At 39.9% G+C, this 13,184-nt stretch overlaps 1 long non-coding RNA gene across 2 annotated transcripts in view; it reads left to right on the plus strand.

Annotated features, from left to right (window-relative positions):
- The first annotated feature begins 224 nt into the window (after positions 1-224).
- The window catches only part of LOC144322266 (uncharacterized), a 210,493-nt gene continuing 197,533 nt past the window's right edge, over positions 225-13,184 (plus strand). For both annotated transcript variants that reach the window (XR_013387860.1, XR_013387859.1), the window contains exons 1-2: positions 225-364; positions 1,473-2,229. This is a non-coding gene — a long non-coding RNA (uncharacterized LOC144322266). The remainder of the gene's footprint in view (positions 365-1,472; positions 2,230-13,184) is intronic.

The following is a 13,184-nucleotide window of genomic DNA, read 5'->3' on the forward strand; positions in this document are numbered from 1 at the left end:
GTGAAATGTTCTTGAATATGTATGAGTTTGACCCAGATGCTTTCTAACGTTTTATATTAATAGTTGAAAAATTTTAGGACTGTATCAGTAGCTCCCTTTGCCACATAAGGACAGACTTATTTCCAGGTGCTGAATTCCCTCAAGATTCTTCCAGTTGAATTCACATTGCATCACTTTCTTTGTTCTTAGTCACTGAGGTCAGCTTTGTCTTTGTGATGCTGGCAGGCCAGGTCTGAAGACCGAAAGGTTGGGGGTCCCATGGGACCAGCCAAGAGAGTCCCTAGCTTCATGTAGGATGGAAATCAAGCATGAGCCAGCAGGAGCTGAAAGCAGTTTATTGAAGATATATGTATATGAGAGAGAGGTGAGGGGCGTGGAAGACGGGGGGGGGGGGGGGGAAAGTATGGACAGAGTGTCCAGAGGATTTAGAAAGGAAAAGAGCATGAGTCTTATTTTTTTTTAAGGATTTTATTTATTTATTCATGAGAGATACACAGAGAGAGAGAGAGGCAGAGACCCAGGCAGGTAGCCCAACGTGGGACTCGATCCCAGGTCTCCAGGAGCATACCCTGGGCTGTAGGCTGTGCTAAACCGCTGAGCCACCAGGGCTACCCAGATCATGAATCTTATCTTTGGCTATTCTTATGAGGATGGTAGTCTGATATATGTGTCCTTTCAGGCATGGAGGGACCAGTTAGAACAAAGACAAGGGACCAGGTAGTATTTCTTGAAGTCAGGGGGTCTTGGTATTGAGATGTCTAGTTACAGGACCTGAAATGCACAAATGATAGCTTCCTTTGGGTCATTCTCATCTGATCCTTCCTTAGATGTTATTTATTCTAGAGAATTTTAGCCATTGTTCTAGAGAATCATTAACCCCTTGTCCTTTACAAGGAGGACATAGCCATTTGCATTACAAAGCATGTGGAGAGTGGGGTGGGGGTTTATGTTCTAGTGAGAATAGAAGCCAGAAGAGAAACAAAGGGGGGAAAATGCAGCTTTTTCTTTCCTGCAGTTCCCTTCTGTTTCTGTGTTTCATCTACATTATCGATACTATGTCATCAAAGAAAGTATGTCTTCTGATTCTGTGTTCCCAAATTTTAAGCAAATAATCTGAGCAAAAGTATTTTTCTGCCATGTTTGATTATGTCTTCAGATTTCTACCTACACCAAACTCTCTAAGGCTCTATCCTCTCTCCTGTTTACAGAAGCACTTCCTCTAGCCTTAAAAGTTAGTTCTGCTTTCTATGTCCAATTTTATCTTCCAGGATAGGAAAAGGGGGGGGGGGGGCTTTGCCAAAATAGTTTTTATTTTGTTTTGTTTTTACCAGCATCCGTAATGGTGACTCAAGTTTTGAATGGAAAGCTTTAACTCTTGCCTATGGCTACAAGTATTGCCAAAAAAAAATCACATCATGAATGAATACTTTCCTGTCAGTTTATACTGAGCAGACTTTCCTTTTCTCCCTCAGGAAGCTGAAAATCCCCCCTGATGTTTCAATTGACTCTTCAAAGACTTACCCTCAAGAAGGCCAGTGATCTTCTGTGTAGTAGAAAACATTTCTATTTTGCTCTCCTTTCTTAACAAAATCTTTTGAAAGTGAGGTGAATGAAGGCCCTGGATCTGATGGAATTGAGGACTTAAAGTAGATGATGACAAAACTTCTGTTGAGTCCGTTGGCAGAGTCTCTGAGCGAAATGCATGCTGATGAGGACAGCGATGAGTCATGATGACATACGGAGCCTCTTTGTTCATCAAAGCCGCAAACCAGATGTGTTACCAAGTCCTGCAAGGACTCCATCTGTGCCCAGAATATCAAGATTATCCTCATGGGGAAGTTTTCTTGGCAAGGAAACTTGTCACCATTTCGAAGACAGTGCGGGCCTTTGAAGTTTCAAAACAGGGCTCAGGAAAGAGAAGTTCTTCTTTGAAGTTTAAGCCTGCCCCCAGCAGCTACAAGTCAGTGTGGAATGCAGGGAGAAATGCAGGGGTTTCATCCACTTGCATGTTGAAAGGAAAAGGAAGAGTAGCTGCCAATTATTCTATGATGTGCATAGAAATGGGAGAATTTGAGTGTGGATTATGTTACTTGAATAAGACACTGCTTCAGATTTCTTCTGTGTCAAGTAACATACTAGCTTGACTGGTTCCAAGGTACACGGATTCCCCAAAGCTTCTCCAGTTGTGCTTAATAAATGATAAACAACTTTATTCAGTGCTTCAAACAGGTGTGTTTGGAAAAATTTCAAGATTTAGTCGAATCCCAACTTTTTTATTTTAGAAAAATCTCGTCACTATCTGGCTAGTGGAGAGGTCTTCCTTCAGCGTTGTTAGCTTCAGCAAATTTATTTGTGAAAGCCAACTCAAGAGGCATCTGGGTGACTGAGTGGTTGAGTGTCTGCCTTTGACTCAGGTCATGATCCTAGGATCCTGGGATCAAGTCCTGCACTGGGCTCCTTGCAGGGAGTCTGCTTCTCCCTCTGCCTATGTCTCTGCCTCTCTCTCTGTGTATCCCGTGAATAAATAAATAAAATCTTGAAAGAAAGAAAGAAAGAAGAAAGAAAGAAAGAAAGAAAGAAAGAAAGAAAGAAAGAAAGAGGAAGAAAGAGAAAGAGAAAGCCAACTCAAAGGACACATTAAATTTTACTGTACTTCTTTTTCTTGAATATTTTCCAGTTTAGGCCAGAGTGCTCATAAATGTGGAAAGATGTCTATAACCATAAGTGCCAGAGCATGTTCACTCAAATTTATTTAGAATGAACCAATATCTGGACTTATAATTGACATTAAAATGTATGTTTCTTTAAAATAAATAGTTTACTTACTTGAGAAAGAGAGAGAATGTGTGTATGAGCAGGGGGAAGAGAAAAGGGAGAGGGAGAGAATCTCGATTCCCTGCTGAGCATGGATTCCAACTGGACGCTGAATCTCACATCCCTGAGATCCATGACCTGAGCCAAAACCAAGAGTCAGACCCTAGCCAACTGAGCCACCCAGGTGCCCTTACATAGTTCTCTCTCTTTGTGATAGCCACAAGGAAAGCTTATTGCTATCTTGAAACACAAAGCAAATCATGTTTCCCCCTACAGTGTTTTCAAGATTTAGAACCATATTTGTGGTCCACCAAAAATATGGAGCCAGTATTTTTGAAATCTTGATGACACTAAGTCAGTTTGAGCTGCTATCTTAAAGCTGCCAGCTGTTTTCTGATTTGAGAAGAACTATTTTCTAGATTCAGAAAAATACTCTCGTTTCTCTTTTGCAAAGGTAAAGCCAAAATCTTATTTCAGAGAGCTTTGGACAGTATGGGAACTAAATATCTCTGAATGTGAAATGAAATTGACCTCCTTTGGGGTATTCATATCTGTGTAGATTTTTATGCTATTGTCTGGAAGAAGAGCCTGATGCTGATGGGGAGGAAAACATGATTTTCTTCCCTATTAGACCCTAGTGAAAATAAAAAACCTCAATAGGGAAGTCAGAGTCAAAAATTCCTGTGTGGTAAATAAATAAATCTTTAAAAGTGGGGGGGGGGGGGGCGGCTGGGGGCTTGCACTGCACCTGGCTGGTGCAGTTTGTTAGGCATCTGACTCTTAGTTTCAACTCAGGTTGTGATCTCAGGGTGGTGAGATAGAGCCCCATATGGGGCCCCATGCTCAGAGCAGAGTCTGCTTGGGAATCTCTCTCCTGCCCTTACCACTTGTGCTTTCTCTCTCTCTCATAAAATAAATAAATTAATCTTAAAAAAATATTCCTTTGTGAGAAAGAAGCTGGAACCTGCTATTAGACCAAGTCCCTGGGGTAAAGGATGAGGAAGTAACTGCATTAAGTTTGGCCTATGGATTCTAAAGGTTGTGACCATTTAAATATCTAAGTAATTTACCTTTTCTGTATAGAAATTCTCTTGTGATATCTCCTTTGCTTTTAGTAAAGTCTTACATATTCTAGAAATTTATCTCAGGTATGGAATTACCCAGTGTTAGGAGGGAAAAATGGCAGAGGTCAGGATGAGGCTGCTTCTGAGATGGCCAGAAGTGACCTGTAAAGTAAGATGGAAGGCTGGGTTGGTTGCTCAGTTTTAAGCATCTGCCTTCAGCTCAGGTCATGATCTCAGGGTCCTGGGATAGAAATCCATGTTGGGCTCCCTGCAGAGCAGGGAGCCTGCTTCTCCCTCTGCCTCTCCCCCTGCTTGTGCTCTCTCTCTCTCTTTCTCTCTCTCTCAAATAAATAAATGAAATCTTTAAAAAAAAATAAAGATGGCAAGCTAAAGAGGTAGCCATGTGACCATGACCACCAAGACAGGATTGTGGCATATGGAGGCTTTCTGTAGGGCTCTAGAGACCCTCAGTGAATGGAACCTAGAGAAAGAGTGGACTGCCTGTGGTCCCATGGAGTGGATACTTGGACTCTTGTTCTGAGTATTATAGGGAATAAAGATACACAAGGGCTGAAATCATTGGGACTTGCGGCATACAAGAACATGTAACTTCATGACATGCAATCAATTTATGTCATCAACCCTAGTTCCATCTTATTCTTATTTTTTCATTACTCATTCCTATAAATTTATGTATGTACTTAATTTTTCTGTGGTGTGAATTTATATTGTATCGAGTCTTTTTTTTTTTTTTTTTTAAAGATTTTATTTATTCATGAGAGACATAGAGAGAAAGAGAGGCAGAGACACAGGCAGAGGGAGAAGCAGGTTCCATGCAGGGAGCCTAATGGGGAACTCGATCCTGGGGCTCCAGGATCACACCCTGGACTGAAGGCAGGAACCCAGGGATCCCCAATATATTGTATTGAGTCTTGTAAATAACACCAGTAGGAACAGATGGTGTTGGCTAGAGCTCATGGTCAGAGAGGCAATAGTTGTGTTACTACCCTGTGCAGAGGCACCTTGGAATGGGCAGATCTAGAATGTTCCAGGAAAGAGAGAAAAACATTTAATTGGTCTCCTTTTTATGAGTGACCATGCAAATGCCCTTGTCAGTGATAGGGACTCCTTGTTGCCAAGCAGCCAGAGGTTACGTGCCTGCTCTGCAGCAGCACTGGGAATACACCTGCATACCACCTGGAGACCTGGAGACCAGTGGGAAGTTTGAAGCCTTGCTGCAAGGGGAAGTTGGGGTTGGATGCAAGTTTCCCATTGGGAGAGGGAGTAGAGCCAGTTCCAGCCAGCTCACCATCTGCTAATCCAGGAGGAGCACCAGAATTTTAAAAAATTAATCCTTCTTGTTACTCTACAACATCTTTGGAAGTTATCTTAAATCCCTTTTGGAAGAAAGCAGGATATAAAAATTAATTTAAAATAAAGTGATCAGGGTGACTGCATGGCTCATTTGGTAAGTGTCTGACTCTTCAGTTCATTTCAGATCATGATCTCAGGGTTGTATGATGGAGCCCTGCATCAGGCTCCACACTAAGTATGGAACGTGCTTAATATTCTCTCTCCCCCTGCCCTCCCTTCCTCTTTCTCTCTCTCTTTCTCAAAAATAAAATAAAATTTAAAATAATAAAAATATACTGACAATATCCCCCCCACCCCCAAAAAAACCTGAATCATAATACCAAAAGAATATTGTCCTTCAGAGTAGTGCTCTTTAGCCAATGCAAGTAACAGTGTCTCCATAATTCAGTACATGCTTGGACTTCTCTATGGAAACCACCTTCGAAGCCATTTATCAAGCACAGAACAAAATCATTATTTTATGCCAACTGGACATTCTCTCTCAGTCTGCTGATCTTTATTCCTTCTTCCCTTCCTATTTTTTTCCTGTTGAATGCACCCTTCCCTTCTTCTGTATCTTCCTCATTTTCTATATGAGCACCAGTAACATCTTAAGAGGCCATGCTTAGGCTGGTACTGGCTTAGAAGGGGGAACCTCTGGGAAAGGGGGCTGTGAGATGGAACCAGCTGGGGATCAAGAAAGTGATTTGGATCCCAAAGAGGAGGTTGCTTGGGGTTTAGTAATTTGTATGCAGTCTGCAGAGGGACGTTTTGCAGCTGAGTGATGTACACATGAGTCATGGTAAGGTACAATCACAATAAGTTAAATAGCTATGAGTTTAGGAAAATCTGTAGAGAGCATCATATAAATGCCTTGTGTAGTCATTATTATCTTTGTTTTAAAGGAGACAGCAAGTTATTTGGGGGCCCAACAGAGCCTTGTTACAAAGCCTTCTTGAATTTTAAAATGTTACTAGTTTTGTATATCTGAGGAGTTATGTGGGGTTTTTTTGTTTGTTTGTTCGTCTTTTTTTTGGTCTTGCAGTAGTATCAGAAAAACATAAAAACATTCCCCCAAAACCAAAAATGCAATGGTGGAAAGCCATGAAAAAGACAGCCAGCAGAGGGCACATAGATTAGAACTAAATGTCTTGAGTCCACTGCCTTTCCTTTTCTTTTTTAAATTTCCTTGGGAGTAAGAAGTATGTCAAATATAGATTCAAAGGTCAGAATTTGAAATTTTTATATTCTTCTTTTTCTTTCAGGATTCAAGTATTTGTATAGGAGAATGAGTGAATTTTTAAAATAATAGTGAATAAACAATAATATACTTCACAATTGCCTTGATCCCATTCTTTTTGAATATGAAAATACTCTTTCCACAGTCCCTCTTACACTTGGCTCTTAACATTGTTTTCCTCGATTATCAAAACATGATATTCTGAAAAGTAGAGTAAAACAGCAAAAAGCAGACAACAACAACAAAGCCCCATACAAAGAGCTCCTGGAGTTGAATACTAATTGCGATTTGATTTCTTTTCCTCCATTCTTTTCCCATGCACATTTTTCTTTTTAAAATTGTAAAGAAGCACTATAACAGGATTACTTTTTAAAGGACTATAACAAGATTACTTTTTTAAAAGGCAAATGTATAATACAATGAGATGTTTTCTTCTTAGTCTGCACACAGGGATCCAAGGTTTTCAAGACTAGACTTACATAACAGGCCTCAGAGGACCAGGGCAGTCACTTAGCACTGGTCAGCATACAAACTCACATCATATAACCCCCCAAATTATCATCTAATTGGGTTAGTGATGGGATCCCTGGGTGGCACAGCGGTTTGGCGCCTGCCTTTGGCCCAGGGTGCGATCCTGGAGACCCAGGATCGAATCCCACGTCAGGCTCCCGGTGCATGGAGCCTGCTTCTCCCTCTGCCTATGTCTCTGCCTCTCTCTCCCTCTCTCTCTGTATGACTATCATAAATAAATTAAAAAAAAAAATAATTGGGTTAGTGAGCCACCACTCATATGGAGCATCCTTATTGGCCAGACAGGTTTAACTTTCCTTATGTCCACTTATATATAGTTACAACTGGTTTAGACACGGACCCTTAGACCAGTATGTCATGGCTAAGGTAGTGGAGCTGATTTTCCTCAGCATAGAGTAGTCTCAATTTATGTAGAAATTAGACTATGTGGGAGTCCAGGTGAGAAAAGTTGATGTGCTTTATGGTGATAGCTACAAAAAAGATGAAAAAAAAAAAAAAAAACAAGATTCTTGATTTATTTAGAAGACAGAGCCAACAGTATTTAAATGAGTATGAGAAATGAGAGGAAGGGAAGTCAAGGATGGCTTGAGCAATTAGTAAAGTGGGGAGGCCATTCACTGAGCAGGAAGGCTACAGGAGGAAGAGATTTGAAGGGGAATAAAAATATCATTTTGGATATATTTAAGTTTGAAGTTTACATTAAACATCAAACCAAAGATGTCCAGTGTACAAATCTTGAGTTTTAGGAAAGAGGTAACAGATAGAGGTACAACTTAGGAATCATTGAGGAGGTGGTGGAGTATAATACAGGATAGTACTTAAGAGTAGGCAGGCAAGTTGCAGCCCGAATGCCTGGGTTCAGGTCTTGAATCCATCCTCTATTAGCTGTGACTCTGGGCAAATTATTTAATTTCTCTGTGCCTCAGTTTTTATTTTAAGGTGGGGATAATAATATGAACTATCTCATAGCCCCATTGTGAGGGTTGATTAATATATGTAATATACTTAGAATGGGGCACAAAGTAGGGGGTGAGTCATTAGTCCTATTATTATCATATGATTATAGTTGATATTTAAAGCCATCGTTCTCCTGAACCATGATCACCCGAGTCTAGCCAGAGAAGATGTTGAAAAACTAAGACCTGAAAACACTATAATCTTAATAGACTACAGGAAGAGGAAAAGGGATCAGTGAAACAGATGAATGGGATGAAAAGGAAGAGAGAATAATGTTCCCGGAAGTGAGGTGGACATTCTCTAGAAGGAAGAAAATGTAAATGTATCAAGTGCCTTGAGAGGTTGAATAAGATGAAGCCTGAGAACAACCTGCTCAGTTTGGCAACATAGAGACACCCTAGGGGATGTTACAGGAGCCAGTGTGATGAGAAGGTACAGAGCAATAGAGTTCATATGCAAAGGATAATGTTATAGAACTACCTCTTTATACTCTAGAATTACACATTTTGGCAAGATTCCCCTACAGTGACAGCTCCTTAGAGCCTGAAATTTCTGAGGGAACAGCAAATTCATAATTCCCATGTCAGGCTCACTTAGGGCACACACTTATCTAGTGGAAATTGCCATCGCTACTTCAGAAGTTATTTTTCTCATTTTATTTTTTGCGGAGGTCATAGAATTAAATTTGCACAAGTTAAATGATGTGGTACCCCTATTATCACAAGCTAAGACAACATGAGGCACAAACAACCGCTCAGGGTGGTTTCCTCAAATGAAGGCTGGGGAGTAGCAGGTACTTTCAGTTTCATGGATTCTTCTGCAGTACATTTGTCACATGCCCTACTTTCTTCATGGTGTGAAATCATGAGAATTTCTCCATGTTTTAAACATTTTCAGAAACATCATTTTTAATAACTATTTAATAATTCAGCCTATGCCTGTTCTGTAATTCATTTAACCATTCTGCTTTTGTACATTGATGGTGTTTACATTTTTTAATTGCTGTAGGCACCACCAAAATAATGTCATGCATTAATCTTTGTCTTTGCTCTGATTATTTTCTTGTGGGGGGTGGTGGTTTTTGAAAGTGGGTGAAAGTGTGAATATTTTAAAGACTCTTGATGTGCTGTTAAATAGCTTTCCAGAAATACTGTGCTGTTATAAGATATACCAACAGAGATAGAGTGCCTATCCCATCACACTCTGGCCAGTGTTGAACATACATGTGTAAGTCATTGCTGTTTTTATTAGTGAAAAAAAAAGGTATCTTGCTGCTGTTTTAATTTTCAGTCTAAAGGTTAACATCTTTATTTGCTCAATAAGCATTGCATTTTTTTTTCTCTGAGACTTTTATGTTTCTGTTCCTTTGCACCTCTTTGGTTTTGATATCTATGATTATATGCTCTCTTGTTATTAGTACGACATCTCCTCCTTGTGACTGATAGCTTTTAAGATTAACACTATGTCTATCGCTATACTATCCTTAGACCCCTGAAAAAGCAATGGAGAAAAAAGTTGGCATTAGTAAGCATACAGAAATCATAGTTTTGAATTTAGTAGAAGGCTCAGTATTGCCCACTGTCAGCTTTAACCCAGTAGAGATTTGGTCCCTCCGTAGCAACTTTCTGGGGCTTTACAGGGATAGAGGATAAGAGGTGGCAAAACATTGAGAATAAGCTTCCACCCAGTTCTCACTGGGCAAAGGTAAAGATATGCAAGTTACATATGTTATATATGTAAGAAGATATATAAGCAAATATATAATGTAGGATAGTATGGAAGAAGATACATGCATTTGAAGATATACAAAAAGCCAAGCCATAGATCGGAAAATTGAGCTCAGTAATTCAAATGAAAGCAAATAGTAAACAACATTGAATACCATCTGAAAAATGACACCCTTGAAAATCCTATTTTGAGCTGTGTTTCACTGAACGAAAAGGATAGTTCACGGAGGGAGCTGATATATGATTCCTTTTGGGGCTCTCTCAGTTCCATTAGATATACAGAAAGATTGATGAAAATAATTGCACTCCAAGAGAAACTGGTTAAACGGTTGTGACTTAGAACATGAAATTATTAAAATTACCTAATACAAGAATTACAGCAGTAAGGATTTCATCAACTGCTTTAGGAATCACTGGAACATTTAATAGGAGTATCATGTTTCTACCAGGCAATCGTCTCTACTTCTTCAAGCTACTGAGATTTTCCAATCTAAACATTTTGTCTATCCCAGTGCTGACTCATTGAAAAGACTCTGAATTTCTGATACCATAAGTAGCGTGTCCAAGCTGGAATTATATATAAATGCAATAAGTGCTTTCCTGAGTTGTGTACAAATCAAAGTTTTACAAATTCAATGAAGTATTTTTTAACATGGTCATAGATTAGGAAATATATATTGTAAGCATCAACTAAAAGGAAAAATATAGTGTAGTGTTTTGTAAAGCAAAGAGCTATTTTATTCTATTTAAAGATTGATTGATTCATAGAGACAGAGTGTGCATGCAAGTGCGTGCACGCGAGTGGAGGTAAGGCAGAGGGAAAGAGAAAGAGAAACCCAAGCAGACTCCCTGCTGAACTCAGGGCTTGATCTCGGGAAATCTGAGCCAAAATCAAGAGTGGGACACTCAGCCGACTGAGCCACCCAGGTGCCCCACAAAGAACTATTTTATAAGCAAAGAACCCTCACCGAATTTACTGGCAAACTATGAACTTGCTCCAGTTGTTTCATATTAGGGGGGTTCAGTTCCCTCATCTGTAAAATGATGTGTCTTTACATCATTCTAGATGTATCTCTAAGGTTACTCCCATTCAGTGGTTCTGTGTGCTATTCTGAACACTATTCTAGATTTGAAAAGGAAACAATGAGCAAGTTCTTCTCTCTCCACTTTTTTTAATTTGAAAGTTTTTTGTTGTGGAATCTGTGTTAGCCAAATTGTTTATTGGAAGTGACTAAAATGAAACTCAAATGCTTATGTATGTGTGTGTTTGAGTGTGCATAAAGTTCATGTAAGGAAATTATGAGATGGACAGGGTTGGGGCTGGCCATATAGGATGATGGAAATTCTTTAAGGACTCTGTCTCACTTCTCATTCTTTCTACATGTCAACTTTATCCTGCAGGTGGCAGGGGAGGATATGGTTGCCAGTCTCTCTGGGGACATATTCTTATAGCTCTTGGCAAGAAAAGAAAAAGGAACCCAAGAAGAACTATGATTGGACTGACTTACAGGACACAGCTGTCCTGACCCAGCACTGTGGCCAGGTGTATGAGGTGTGATGAATCGCTTGGCCAGCATGGGCAGTGGGTACTCCCTCAATGATAAGGAACAACAGTTCTTCACTGGGAGGGGGATATGTTATTAGTGGAAGGAGGGCAGAGGTCTAGGTAGACACAAATAATGGATGTTCATATGATAATCATGATTTCCTGTGGATGTTGATGAAGATATTTTTATGTGTAGAGAACTTTAGAATTTATAAAACACTTTCACATATACCATGTCTGTTGGTTCTTACAGAAATCCCATGAAATTTTTGGTTACTATTTCCATTTTACAGGTGAGAAAACAAGCTCAGAGTCCAGCTAGCATGTGTTGTAGAAGTGATCAAGCACTTAATTAAGATTTAATATAATTTAAAAGTAGTCTTCCAAACTTTAAGTGGGTGTTTTGCATTGTCACCCTGTAGACAAATGTGGTTCCATTATGTTTTAATATTTCTGATAAATTTTTATATGATAAAATAGTATTTCCTTTTAAAGTTCATTCCTGGGGCACCTGAGTGACACAGTTGGTTGAGTGTCTGACTTTTGGTTTTGGCTCAGGTCATGATCTCAGAGTCATGGGATCGAGCCCCATGTCGGCCTTGGTGCTCAGTGCAGAGTCTGCTTGAGATTCTCTTTCCCTCTCTCTCTGCCCCTCCCCCTCTGCTCTCTCTCTCTCTCTCTCAAATAAATAAATCTTTAAAGTTCATTCCTAAGCAGGTGCAAATGCTTTAAAGATGTACTTATAGCCTTCCTTTCATTCCCTTTGCCCAAATTTGCTATTTTTCCTCCTACATTCCCCCAGTGTCTTGATCTTTCTTGCTCGTTGACAAAACCTAAAGTGACTAAGGAGCACACATCAAGCAGCCCAATTTTGTCTTCTATATCATTCAATGCCTCCAGCTGTGAGTATGTAATATGACCATCTTTGTTTAGAGTGATTCAGTCTTGGGGGCACCAGTTTTATGTGTGAGCTTTTTACTTTTGATTCTTGTGGTGTTACATTAAATATACCACTTGTTTGTAGGCTTAAGGCATATCCTGGAAGAGTAGAAATGAGGAAGACTTGTCTTTAGATAAATTATGGTTCTAATGTGAGTTACCACTTTCTAATGTCTGAGCTTAGAGGTGTCAGGGAAACCGACTGTCTCTGAGTGATACAGAGTAGGAAATTCATTCTGGGTAGAGAACCTGCTACTCCTGGGTCTGGTGGTCCTGGCATCTGCCTCACTGTCATCCTTACCATATGTCTGTGGAGATCCTGGATGATTTCCACACCTACATCAGTAATTATTCCACACCTTTAGTTTCTTTCCACATTTTCCTTCACTCTCTCTGAGCCACTGACTCTTAAGGTTTACTGTAGACATTACATTCACAAGTATGTGTTTCAAAATCTCTGTTTGAAGCATTCTTCTCTCTACCCATTACCTCTTAATCCTTTCTCCTCAGTTACTCTGGTATTCCACTGGGTCCTCATCCCACTGGGGTTCTAATCTTTTGTCCTACTATGTTTTCTCTTTCCCTTACATACTTCATGTTCTCACTTCTCTTCTCACATAGCTTAGAGTCTAGAGACCACCATTATGACTACTCCCATATAAGCCTCTTTAAGTCCCAAACCTCTTTTCTTCTCTCATCATTGCCTTGAAAAATCCCTACTCAGTTTAAACCTATCTTTTATTCTGTGCCTGCACTCAAGCCAAACACTGAAGAGAGAGAGAGAGAGAGAGAAAGAGAGACAGAGAGATAGCAGGATAGAAGCTGTAGCCATATTATAATCTAGACTCAGAAGTTGCATCACCTCTGTATTCTATTAAAAGTCAGTAAAAGGGTGCCTGAGTGGCTCACCAGATTAAGCATCTGACTCTTAGTCTCAGCTCAGGTCTTTATCTCAGGGGCATGCCCTGAGTTCAAGTCCTGCATTGGGCTAGGAATGGAGCCTGCTTTAAAAA

This window comes from Canis aureus, chromosome 10 (genome assembly GCF_053574225.1).
Source record: "Canis aureus isolate CA01 chromosome 10, VMU_Caureus_v.1.0, whole genome shotgun sequence".
NCBI classification, from domain to species: domain Eukaryota; kingdom Metazoa; phylum Chordata; class Mammalia; order Carnivora; family Canidae; genus Canis; species Canis aureus.